The following is a 14022-nucleotide window of genomic DNA, read 5'->3' on the forward strand; positions in this document are numbered from 1 at the left end:
TTGTGGTGAAGGTTTAAGAGCTGATAACCATCTCCTTCTATATTATATAGCCTTCTCAGTAAGGTTAAGGGAAATGGTGAACAAATTGTATTTAGAACCATCTGGTAGGGGATAGCAAATCCAGCAGCAAGTTAAATTTAAGGTACTTGCATTAGTTTGGGGAACTGCACCAGTGTATTTTATTTGGGGAGGAGAGCTCTAGTATTGACTCTGAAAACCAAAAGGCAATTTATGTTGTTCTGTCCCATACCTTCAAGGGCCAAATTTATTCCCTGTAAGGGTGGGGGGTGGTTGATTTCCCTTTGCTGCCATAAAATTGTAGTTTCTCATGTCTGAAGCTGTAAGTACAACATTTGTTTTCCTCCAGCCATATCTCCTTGCACACGGGCCTTTCATCCAGAAGGATCAGAAGCAAGCAAGACAAAAAAACTTCCATAAAACTAAGAGGCTTATTATGTGCCATACATAGGTCATTGTGGGATACCCAGCAAGCAATGTACTTAACCCACTACCACTTTAATTGCTGTCTGATCATTACCAGGGAGGAGTAGAGATGAACCCTTCCTGGGTACAGGGACATCCACTGACAAAACCATATTACTGTGGTGTTTAGACCAATATGATAATGGATGTAGAGTTAGAAATATTTTTGAGTGACACTGAGACCATTCCAATATTCAACAATACCAGATGCCAGTGTATTTTAGCAATCATGGAAGGCCTGTCAAAGGACTGTCAGCTCAGGATTGAATGGCTTTTTCAATAAATTGTGCACTATTGTCAGAAAATGATATGGAAAGTAAAAAAACGTGTATGCAGATTAATTTTAAAGTTTATAGTGATGCGGATAGCATCAGATGATTGGATTGGAATTGTGGAATTGTAACCTGGAAATCTGTGGACAGAGTTCCAGCCTAAGATGAGGGACATATTGCTACCTCTGTAATGATGATGATCCGAGCAGCAACGACTACTGCAATTGTGTTAGTGCAAGCTCAATCAGCAGTTGGATTTCTGTCAGTCTCATCAGAGGACAGATCCTTATTGTGGGCAAGGAATAGCAACTGGTTAGTTTTCAGGGGCTTTCATAACAAATTACTACAAACGTGATGGCTTAAACCAGCAGAAATTTGTTCTCTCACAGATCTAGAAGCCAGAAGTCTAATGTTAAAATGTCAACAGGATTGGTTCCTTCTGGAGAAAAAGGGAAGTTTAAAATTGTCCTCTCCTTTCTCTTACAGGGACACGAGTTGTGAAATTTAGGGCCTACTCTAAATCCAGAATGATCTCATCTCATCTTTAACTTAAATGCGTCTGCAAAGCCCTATTTCCAAATACAATCACGTCCACAGTTATCAGGGGTTAGTACTTGGACATATCTTGTTAGTGCTACTATTCAACACTCTGCAGTGACACATAGTTCAATGAGAAGTTAAAATTTATTTGTACAATTTGTGACCCCAAATCTGCCAGTTTAATCTTCAACAGGAGTCAGAGTGGGAGGTAGAAAGAAACAAAGGGTATAGAAGGAGAGAGAGATTCTGAGTTATGAAGTAACTTCATTCTCAATTTTCATTTGCTCTCATTTTCAATCCACCATTTTTCATGGCACAATGAGATTTTTTTCTCATATTTTCTGTCCTTCCAAAACTATAAATTGAGTTGTAAAGTTCTCATTGTAGACAACATTTGTTTCCACTTTGGGACATCTTAGTTTAGCTGCCATGGCCCATGGCTTTTCGGCTAGGCCTATGGAGATTTCTGTCCCATTGCCATAATAATTCCCCTGCCTCAACACTTTTACTCCTTAGAGAAGAGTGAACAACAATCAAGATACCATTTGGACAGCTTGATTTAAAGCTGTATTTCATTGTTCAACCTCTAAACACTAACTTTTTTTCTGTTCATTAACAGGTAGGACAGGGAACATATTCCCTTCTGTGTTCCCTCTACACAGGTAAAAACGTTCAATATCAGATCCTAGGGAGTCATCTTGTATTCCCTATCCTAGCCCAAGAGGCCCTTGTTCTTTCTCCTTTAGAAAGATTATCTCCTACAACATCGCAGTCTCATTGCCAAACCATCCAGAACTGTGAAAGGGCTGAGATCACACCCCACCTGCAAGCTAACAGTTGCAGGGATGCTGACAGAGGCTGCTTGGCAGAGACACAGAACTTTATTACTCACATCACAGCAAGCACAATGAGCATTAGTGCATTTTCCCTGTGGGGTGATGGGAATGAGTTTGCACTGATGCCTGCATGATCAGTGGTTTGCATTCCAAGAAAGAAACCATAGCTCAGGATTCTCAATCTTTCATAATGGGGAGTAAGCATGCCTGCCCTTTGCTCCAGAGGGAGACTCTATCTCCGTGTTCCAAGGCTGTTTACTGTATAAATATCCTTGAAAAGATAGTACAGATCAAGGAGCAGTCATTGCTTCTGTTTACAAAAGTCATACAGAAGCCAGATAAACACATGTAGAATTGTCTTCCAACAAAGTCTAGTGTATGGACTTTAAGGCCATCTCTTATGCAGTGTAATTTGTGGAAATGTCATTTTTATTGTTGTATGACAGTTTGAAATAAAATATGTTTTAAACAAAATAAAATGATCAATACCAGTCCAACTTATTGGACAATCATGATAGTTCCATATCAAATGTTCATCTTTAGCAGGGTGAAATAAATGTGACTTTATTAAGATTACTTATACAATATTGATCCACAGGAGGAAAGAATTTTGAATTTTAAAGTTACGTTTATCAGCTGGGTACAGTAGCTCAAGCTTATAATCCCAGCACTTTGGAAGGCCAAAGTGGGCTGATCACTTGAGGTCAGGAGTTCAAGACTAGCCTAGTCAACATGGTGAAACCTTGTCTGTATTAAAAATACAAAAAATTAGCCAGGTATCATAGTATGCACCTGTAATCTTATCTACTCAGGAGGCTGAGGCAGGAGAATCGCTTGAACCCAGAAGGTAGGGTCACAGTGAGCCGAGGTTGTGCCATTGCACTCCAGCCTGGGCAACAAGAGCAACATTCTGCCTCAAAATATTTATATTATGTGTATCTTATATGACACAAATATTAACACACAAAAAAAAGTTTTTTTGTTTTATAGTAGCTGTGAATTTGGCTGCATAAAGTTAAAAGTTTATAAACAACAAAAAATAATTCAATAGAAGTGGAAAACAGGGCTGGACATGGTAGCTCATACCTGTAGTCACAATACTTTGGAAGGCTGAGGTGGCTGGATTGCTTGAGCTCAGGAGTTCAAACCCAGCCTGGGCAATATGGCAAAACCCCATGTCCACACACACACAAAAAGTTGGTTGTGGTGGCATGTGTCTGTAGTCTCAGCTCCTCAGAAGGCTGAGGTGGAGGACTGTTAGTTGGGCCTGGGGAGGCTGTAGTGTGCCATGATTATGCCACTCACTTCAGTTCAGCTGGGCAAAACATCAAGACCCTATCTTAAAAAAAGCAAAGGTGAAAATCCAAACACAATAAAATATGTATATTTGTGAAAGTACTTACATATTAACTCAATGCCTCTTTCCCAAATGATGGTAATTTTAACCTCAATAAAACATAAAGTTGAAGCTAAAATGTATAATGCTATCTCTTTGACAGATATTTATTCTGATATTAGAGCATGTGTTTTTTAAAACAAAATTTTCAATGAAAAAGATTAAGAAAACTAGCATTCATTGTTCATTCAGTGAATATACGCAAGGGGAAGCTGTGGAACACCTGACTGTTAAGAGAGAATGCATAGATCAGGTATATGCCCTAGTAGTATATGTCCTAACAGTATATGTCTGTGCATAAACTCCTTTTTGATTTTATGAATCTAACAAAAACATTAAGTATGTATTTTATTGGTAAGGTGCTACCTAAAAATCCAATGATATTTAGTTTTGAAAATAGCCCCATATAGATGTTAACCTAGAATATATGGGACAATGTATGGATTATTTCCCCTATAGACCTTTAATTAAAATATCATTAATCAAAGAATTTTAAGAAATTAAATGTAAACTGATAATATTTTAATAGGTAATTAGAGAAAACATGTATGGCATATGCTAATACTTAACTTTTTGTAACCTCAACATATTACTTAACATAAAACCCAGAGACTTTAAAAAAAATCAGGCTAAAATATTTTCATAGATAATATCTCTTTATAGTCTCTCCAAAATTTCTCTTCAGTTTTACATTTATCTTTCATCTTCTCAATGATGGATGTGTGTTAATATTAAATATATTGATACTTATTTTACCAATATTAGACTATTTTATTATCTTAAGGATATATAATTTTTAGTAATGATGTAAAGATTGAAGCTTGGGAGGGCATTTGTGGTGTGTGGGCCTGATACATGCACACACACCCATGTTGCTTTTGGCAGTGTTGTAAATACCTGGATGTATTTGAAATGATTCCGAAAAATTGCAGTAATTCTACTGTACCAGTATTACCTAATCTCCAATTTTCAGAAAACTTATTTCTACAAAATGCCATTCACTCTTTTGTAATAGGATATTTTTGTTTCTCTTTTCACCAAATATACGATCTTTTTCTATAAAATAGCATTTTCCAAGGCAATAAATGTGCCTTATATGGATTTTATTTTTTCATTTTATGAGATAATATGCTTTAAAAAATGTCAAGCAAGTTTCATGAACTTTAAGCGAAAAAAAAAAAAAACTTAAAAGTATAGGCTTTCCCTAGAAGTATTTATGCTTGTGTCCATTTTTATTTTAAAAAGTTTTCTCTGCATTACTATATGAATATTATGGTCACACGAAAGACTATTTTCATGTTTCTCACTTCAATGGTATAAGTAGGCAGTGAGTTAAAATGTAGGCTGCGATGTTTGTGCTGTGACTATTTATATATTTTGACACTTAGGAAGAATATTCCTTTCCATACCGTAACCCATAGCAGTGTTTTAGTTGATATATTTCTAAAAATGGAGCAATTCATTTATACTATGTCACTTTGGGCTTAAGGGACACATAACCTACCTTTTCACAGGCATAAAATTCAGTTGTCTTTTTTTCTACTGCATGAATTATGCTTAAGAGCTTGTGGAGTCACAAAGTGCTTTAATGCTTTCTGTTTCTACATTTATTTATCCCTAGGCAGCCACATTCACAGGACTGTAAGGGATATCAAGAAATTGCAGAATTTATATGGAGAATGACATCTTCAATGTATGAAATAGTCTTTTCTTTCTTAGATTTTCAGAAAAAAAGAATCTCCAAGTTATTTTAGAAATTTACTTGTTTCACAAATACAAGAAAATATTTTTGGTCTCATGTAAATCTTCTCTCTTTAGGTTAATTTTTTTCTTACACATTTTGAGGAAAATGTGGTTATTGTTATCTTTCTTATAATTCATTTAGGAAAGAGTAACAATATTACCCATAAGTCTTTTCTTCATTTCTAATGAACGAAGCTGTTATAATTCCTTTTTTTCTTCTTTCAGTCATCAGATTGGAAAGTCAGTGTCCTTTAGTATATTTTGTGCACCTATAACAGAATGTTATAGACTGGATAATTTATGAGAAACAGAAATATGTTTTCTTGTAATTATAGAGGCTCAGAAGTCCAAGATGAAGACGCTAATGGGCTGGGTTGTCTGGTGAGAGCTGTGTCCTCCAGAGGGAGGAGAAGAAATGGTATGTCTTCATATGGTAAAAGGCAGAGGGCAAGAACAAAAGGTTACATGAAACCCTCTTTATGAGAGCCTTAATTCCATTCATTAGGGGAGAATCCTTCATGATCTAATCACCTTTTAAAGGCTGCTCTTTTTAATACCATCACAATGGTTATCAAATTTCAAAACATGAATTTTGGAGCGGACACAATCAAAGCACAGCAGTCAGAAATACTCAAAGAAAATAAATAAGTTCCATAACTTTTAAAGGTTTGCAAACATTACTATAAGGTGTGTAAGCCTTGAATTTAACTAGTGTCTGCTTATGTTTTTTAAGTATTTAACGCTCAAGGTTGTATGTCCAGGGTTTTATTTTTTTTGTTGAGGAAAAAAGTATTAAATGTTAAATCTTCATACATATACAATGAATTTTGACAAATTAATATACTTGTGTAACTACCACTTCAATCAAGTTGAGGATCTTTCATTTATACTAAAAGCTCCCTTATACCAACTTCCTGTCAACTCCTACTCCTATAGGCAGCCACTGTTGTGACATTGAACAACACGAATTAGTTTTCTGTGGTTTTGATGTTTATGTAAATGAAATCATCAAATACTTCCTTTCCGGGGTTAGCCTTTTTTGCTATTTTTTTTCCTTATCGTGTGTACAAACTTTTTAGAGACTCATCTATGCTGTTGTGCAAATCACTAGTTCATTCTTTTGTTGCTGAATAATATTCCATTGCGTGAATGAATTAATCCATTCCCTATTGAAAGACCTTTCGGTTCTTTTAAGTGATTGGCTATTATAAATAAAACAGCTATGCCTATACACATTTATTTTGTATACATATGTTTGCATTTCTCCTGGATAAATAACAAAGAGTAAAATTGCTAGGTCATAGAGTAGGTACATGTTTAACTATATTTAAAAATGTCAAACACTTCTCCAAAGGTAGTTGAGTGTTTTATATTATCATCAGCAATTGATTAAAATTCCAACTACTCCACATCCTCATTAATACTGTTATCAAACTTAGTAGTATTAGATATTCTATTGGGAATGATGAGGTATTTGTATATCTCATGAGTATACCTCATTAATATACCTTGTAAGTATGATTTTCATTAACCTGATGAATGATCTTGAACATATTTTTATGTCAAGTGCCTGTTCAAGTCTTTTCTCCATTATTTTACTATTAAAATATCAGTTGTGGTATTTTATTTATAATTTTTATATTAAATTTTGAAAATTATTTATATATTTTGAATACAAATTCTTTACCAGACACATTACTGATACTTTATTCCACATAGCTAGCCTGCTTATTCATTTAATGCTATTTTTGAGGAGCAATAGATTTTCTTGAAATGTAATTTATCAAATTTTTTATGGTTAATACTATTTGTGTTCTATATGAGACAAAGATTTACCTACACCCAAATCACAACTTTCTCCCCATTTTCAAAATTTCTTAGTTTATTCACATATGACATTTCCATGTAAACTTTAGTGTCAACCTGAAAATTTTTACCAAAACAAAAATGTCTGCTAGAATTTTTATTAAGATTGAGGTAAATCTAGATACCTGCTCATGGACTACTAATACACTACACTATTGGATCTTTGGTGGTATGAAGTTTTATCCCTCTAATTAAACTCCTTTAGTCTCTCTGAAAAAGATTTGTTGTTTTCAGTGTAGAAATTCTGCTGTTATTGCATTTATTTCTATGTTTATTTACTGCTCGTTTAATAGAATTTTAAAATGCATTTTTTCCAGATTTTTACTAGTTTGTAAAATGCAATTGATTTTTGTTGTTGTTGTTGTTTATTTTTCTCAACCTTCCCTTGTGTCCTGAATCTTGCTGCACACACTTTTGGTTCTTTTTTTGACTTTGCATATTTCATAGGATTTTTCAGGTACACAGTAATATTGTCTGACTATAATGGCAGCTATACTTTTTCCTTTCTAATAATTTATTTATTTATATTTCTTGCTTTATTATATCAAATAGAGTTCTTGCAAATGTTGAGTAAAAATAGTAAGAGTGAGAATGCCTTCCATTTTGTGATTTTAGAGGCAAAGTATACAATATTTCACCACTAAGTATATCAACTATAAGTTTTTCATAATGAATTTTGACAGATTGAGAAAATTCTATGCTATTCTGAGATACTTGAAAGGTTTTATTTAATCATGAATGAGCATTGATTTTGACAAATTGCTATTTAGACATCTGTTGAATTTATCATATTGCCTCTTTTTCCTTTATCCTGCCAATACAATGATTTACATTAATTAATGAATAGTTGTTATTCTAACTGCATTATTTGAATATGCTCCACTTGGTCACATGCTTATAATTTTTTATATATTGCTGAACACAATTTGATCATATTTTCTTAAGAATTTTTGGGTCTGCATTCATGAGGAATATTGATTAGTAATTTTTTTCTCTTTTATTACATTTGTCTGGTTCAAAAATTTAGACTGCCTTGTAAAACAGATTTGCAGAGTTCTCTTCTCTTCAACTTTCTGAAAGAATTTGGATAACAGCAGTATTTTTCCTCCATTGCATGGTTAATAGAATTCACTCAATGAAACAATTTGCTGAAATTTACTTCTGGAGAAAATTTTGGATTGTAACCCAGTGTTTTAGATTTCTATGTTTCTGCACAAATTCTCTATTTCTACTCTTTCAAGCTTCTGTAATTTGTTTTCTTCAATAATTTTTCCATTTATTCTAGATTGTAATAATTGGCATAAAGTTATTTTAATATTGCATTAATATATTTTTATGTTAGTAGAATTTGTAATAATGTGTCCTCTTTTGATATCAGTAATTTTTACATTTTCTTTGTGTTTTCTTATTTAGCCTTTATAAGAGTTAATCAGTTTCATTAATCTCATCAAAGAATCAACATTGGCTTTGCTAATTTTCTGTATTATTTGTCTGTTTTCTAAGTCATTGATTTTTGTACTTATCTTTATTTCCTTCTTTCTTTTTTCATTGTTTTAAGTTTATTTTTTTCCAGCTTCTTAAGGAAGACTATTTGTTTATCAATTTTCAAATGTTTCTTCTATTCTAATATAAGCATTTAAGATCCACAATTGCTTCAAACCTAGCTTCTGCAGTATTCTACAAACTGTTAGTTTTATGTTGTTAATTCAAGCTGAAATGTTATTTTTTAAATTATCTTCTGAGTTTTTTTCTTCAACTTACAGGATTTCTAAAGAAATAAATTACCTAATTTCCAAGTATTGGGCATTTAAAAATATTTTCTGATTGCTAATACCTAATTTATATACAGTGTAGTCAGAAAGATTCTGTAGTATTTAATTATATTGAAATTCACTGAGATTTATAGTGCAGCTATGGTCTACCATTGTAAAAATCCCATCTGTTTCATTTGTGCATTCTGCAGCTATGGGGTATAATATTATGTTAACATCAGTTTTGTAAAAGTGGTTCATGTTTCTCAAATTTCCATTCTCCCTGTCTATTTTCCTACCATTGTCATGTATTTTATATTAAATACATCCTAAATATTTTTGCTTTAAATAGTTTTAAGGAAATTAAGAGAAAAATAATCTTTCTATTTCTTACATATTTGCTTTTACTGATATTATATCTTTTCTTGGATATTCAAGTTTCCATGCTTGACCATTTTTTATAGTGCAGGTAAGTATACTAGTGAGAAATTTTCTTTCATTTTCCTATATGAAAATATTTGATTTTAGCTTCACAGCAACACATTTTTTAACACGTAACTTGTTTCTTTGACTATTTTTAATTTAGTTGAATTTTGAATTGCAAAATTTTTCAACAGCTCTCAGATGTTGGCATTATTTGCTTAGATATTTATTGAAAACATGTCCTAAAATGAGGAACAGTTGAAAAATATGATGTCATTATTTTAAATATTATATAAAACTTCATTTAATGACCACTTTTATCTTTACTAATAAACAGTCTCAAATATTTTGTGTCTGTTTAGAATTATAATGCAACTTCCCCAGATGTTTAAATAGACTCTTAAATCTATTAAATCAAAACTAAGACATCTCAGAATGTAAAATCGTTCACTGTATGCTGGGTACAAGATATTTTTTTCAGATGTCCACTGTATAGTAGACATATTGTAATCATGAATATTTTCCTCTAGTCTCAAGCAAAGTTCATGTAGCTCTTTAGAAGCATCCTTCCATACATACTTCCTCTTGCTTGAGGCATTTCCTAATTAAACATAACATCTTCATTATGAGATCATAATGTCATTTTGTCTTCTTATGAAAACTTAAAGGGGTAAGTTCTCACAAGTCACTAATAGAAGACATGACACACGAGAGCACAAAGTCATACCAAATGAGTTAGCTAATAATTATCACACCCACTGGCGAGACCATATCCATTATTTGCTTTTAACATTGACTATGGTTTCACCTAAAGCTTAAGCCATCAATTTCTTTCATATGTTTGGATAATGTATCTAGAATGCCAACATGATAGTAGAGGACATATCTTAAATGAGCTGACTTCAGCAATGCTTTCTTATCCAGATGGACTCAAAAGGCATTTAAGCTTTCTTCCCAGCGAAGGTATTTTATTATATTGGCTGAAACATAATGTTGTCTGCTGAATATTTCATTCTAAACACTTTCCAAGCCAATTTCTATACTCTTCAATTTTGCCTTGAATGTTCTGAAAGTGCCACATTTCAGCTACTTAGCTATGCTTAGAAGTTTTATGCTTAAATTTGATTACCAAAGGAATATGCATGTTTTGTCATAATCTCATAGGATTTGTCATAGGTCACTAAATTTATCCCAAAAATTGTGGTTATTTGTCACAATTGACAGGAAATTTAGCTCTAAGTCTTTCTTCCTGACTACTAGAAGACCCAGGTCTGGCCAGACCACAAAATAGACTGCTCCTTGCACAAAGCTAAGTAATATTTATAAACTACATCATACAAATTATTAGCTCTGTCTTTGTCCATAAAAACAACTTTTGAAAAATGGCTACTAATAGATATTCTCATATAAATCAATTGCTGATATACTCATTGATCACTGACTCTATAAAGATTAGTACATTTGGATTTCATGTCTGGGGTTAACATAAACTATTACTGAATTTGAAGATCATTTATAAATCAAAATGATGATTGTATACTCTGCTCAATAGCGAGTAGTCTCCTACTTTAACAGCTTTCAGATTGTTTTGTGAACTGGAAATACTGATTGTCTTACAGCAAAATGATTATGATTTAAAGCTCTGCTGTCTCTATAGAGTTAATCTTGTACAATCTGCCATATAGTTTTATTTAAAAAAATCACATATGCAACTCTTACAAACTTTTGGTACAACCTAAACAGCCCAATCTTGGAGTAGAGTACTTTGAATCATCATCATATATGCTTATTTCTATTTTTATTTTTATTCTTTGGATTTGAGGCCTTCTTCCTTTGCCAGTATTTTCAGATTTGTTATAATGTGACACACGGGCTGCACTGCCTTCCCATGTTCCACCTGATTTTATATAAATGTCACTGAGGTGCTTGTTGGTTCATCACCTCTCATATATGTTGGTTGTGCATATGAAATATAAAATTCTTAAATGACAATCATTTTAGAGAGATAATAGTTACCTGGTTTATTGACTCCAATGCAGCATGTTTTCAGTTACAAGTAGAGCAGCTCATTGCTGCTGCTATGCACTTGAGCAGTTTGATTCTCATCACTCAACGATGCCAGCATACCCAAATGAGCTGCAGAAATGGCTTCATAAGAATGAGTAGTTCTTTGCTATTGAATGTTTCTTAAACATTTTCTGGTCAATTCGTTAATAACCATACTATACTTGAAAATTTCTGCTTTGGTTAGATTTTACAAGAGCTTCTCAATAATGCATGAGGGTAGTGAGGTTGCAAGGCAAAAAGAGAAAAGAAAACTATCCAATTTTCTTCAAATTTTATCTTATAACCTTTTTTTATGCTGTGTTATCAGCTCCTCAATAGCGCAATGTTATTGGAAATTTCACTTGAGGTCTCATTATTTGGTATCTTAAAACTATCTGTTCTAAACTATACCCCCAAAATGATAAAATGTCACCTGGGAAGTCCTCTTTGGAAAAAAACCACACACACACACACACACACACACACACACAATACACAAGTTTGAAATAATTTTTTGACATTTTTTTATTTAGAAAGTAGTAGTCTAGCTGCTTCACTAGTAGCAGGCTCCTAATTCATTCCTTAAATAATTGCTTTCCTCTCAAAAAAAGATTATGTCTTAAAAGTTGTCATAAAAGTTGTTGGGTGATGGATGCAGCAAACCACCACCATGGCATGTAGATACCTATATAACAAACCTTCACGATCTGCACATGTACCCCAGAACTTAAAGTATATAAATAAATTGTTTTAAAAAATTGGGACAGTAAGTTTATCAAAATATCTCAATTCTTGAGTATGATACAATTGTAACATCTCTTAAAGTCAAAATGAGTTTAACTGAAAAAAAAATGTTAAAATCACTGTATGCAACTAAAACCTAATTGTGGAGCCTGGGGTAGTATCTTTTATAATTTTTTTAATTAATTAATTCCAATAACAGCTCCCAAGGAAAAAGGTCAATCAGCAAAACACAAGTAATCCTTTGGAAATATAGGATCCATTGCACATGGAAAACTTCCTTTATTTTTTCCTTGGGGGAGGTATTGTCTCAATGATTCCAAAGAAATTCATTCAAATTTCCTAATTAACTTATAATTTGCAAGTTAAAAACACTAGTATTTTAACATTATATTCTGCTTAATAAAATTTCTCATGTCTGAATTTACAATTTTGCTTTCCTCAAATATAGAATTTACACTTTCATTTCAATGCATTCATACTGGGCTTGATAGAACTCCTATTCAAATATATTTATAAATTTATACATATTTATATATAATATATTCTATATAAATATATTTTAATATAAAATAAATACAACATATTTATATTTTAATATTAAATATTATAATATACAAAATAATGTACATTATATTCATTTTTATATTAAAATATATTATACATATATTTTATATTAAAATATAAATGTTTGTTTTTATATTGAAATATATTTATATTTTAATTTATATTAGTTAACTAACACCATAAATAAGGCTAGTTTTTAAAGAGTGATTATTCATACTATAAAATAATTCAAAATTCATGCTAAACATGACTTAATACATATTTTCAATTGCTTTCCTTGTGCTATATTAAATTTCACACTTAGCCATATTTATATAAACACAAATTAAGAAATCTATGTATCTATATTATTTATATGTATTATTTTATAGCCTTCACATGACTTCACATATAATATGTTTCATATAAAAGATACTACCTCAAGCCCCAGAGTTGGGTTTTAGTTACATACAGAAACTAAATACCTTTGAGCTCTGATAATAATAGATCTTTTTTGTGAGGTCTGTGTGAATGTTAACTTCAAATTCAATTGTGTAAAAGGAGTAGTTAAGAGGTAAAAAATGAATAACACAAAACTTAAAATCAATTTTGACATGTGATTTAGTAACCTCAACTTTGGTAGTAAATCAACCTATTCATCTAATTAAAATCACACTTGCCCTTGTGGTCATTCACACCATTTTTTTCTCACTAGAATACAACTGCTTCTCCCCTGAGAATATATGGATTTATGTTTTCTCTGCTCTTTTCACCAACTCTCCAACTCTAATATAGCAAAATATAAAACTACACATGTTAACATCTGGATGTGTTAGTTTACTGCATATCTGCTAAATCAATGAGTTTAATTTGATGCTATATTATAAGCCACCTAAAGCATTTTCCTAACACAGAAACATACAATTATAAATCTAAGTAAAATCAAGTACTGAAATAAAACCAAATTCTGAAGCTGGAATTTAGCATTGTGTCCATCTAAAAAGAGAAATGCTTGGAAGTGACACGTTTGTGGTTCAATTTGATTTCAACTAACTTACTGCCATTTTTCGGTTTGAAGTCAATATTCGCTTTAAGTTTATCTCAGAAGTTTAGATTATCATGAACATTTGACGATTTGTAATTGAATGCTTACAGGCTAAAGGGGTTTTGCTCTTTTATTTGATGGATTGTGTCATGCCAGAGTCTGGCAGTGCATTTTATTTGACCTTTCTCCTTAACTCCATTCTTCTTAAACCCCTTGGCTCATGAGTGACAGGCCATCATGATGTGATGGAAGACAAAACTTCAAAAGGATGCATTACCTTGTCAGATAAATGCAGATCAAAAATTCTTTTTTAAATGTTTAGTGAGTTAAAGGA

General features: G+C 32.1%; 1 pseudogene; it reads left to right on the top strand.

Annotated features, from left to right (window-relative positions):
- The first annotated feature begins 948 nt into the window (after nt 1–948).
- Nucleotides 949–14022, top strand: part of LOC100408713 (protein RUFY3 pseudogene) — a 31167-nt pseudogene continuing 18093 nt past the window's right edge.

Source organism: Callithrix jacchus, chromosome 2 (assembly GCF_049354715.1).
Source record: "Callithrix jacchus isolate 240 chromosome 2, calJac240_pri, whole genome shotgun sequence".
Lineage (NCBI taxonomy): Eukaryota > Metazoa > Chordata > Mammalia > Primates > Cebidae > Callithrix > Callithrix jacchus.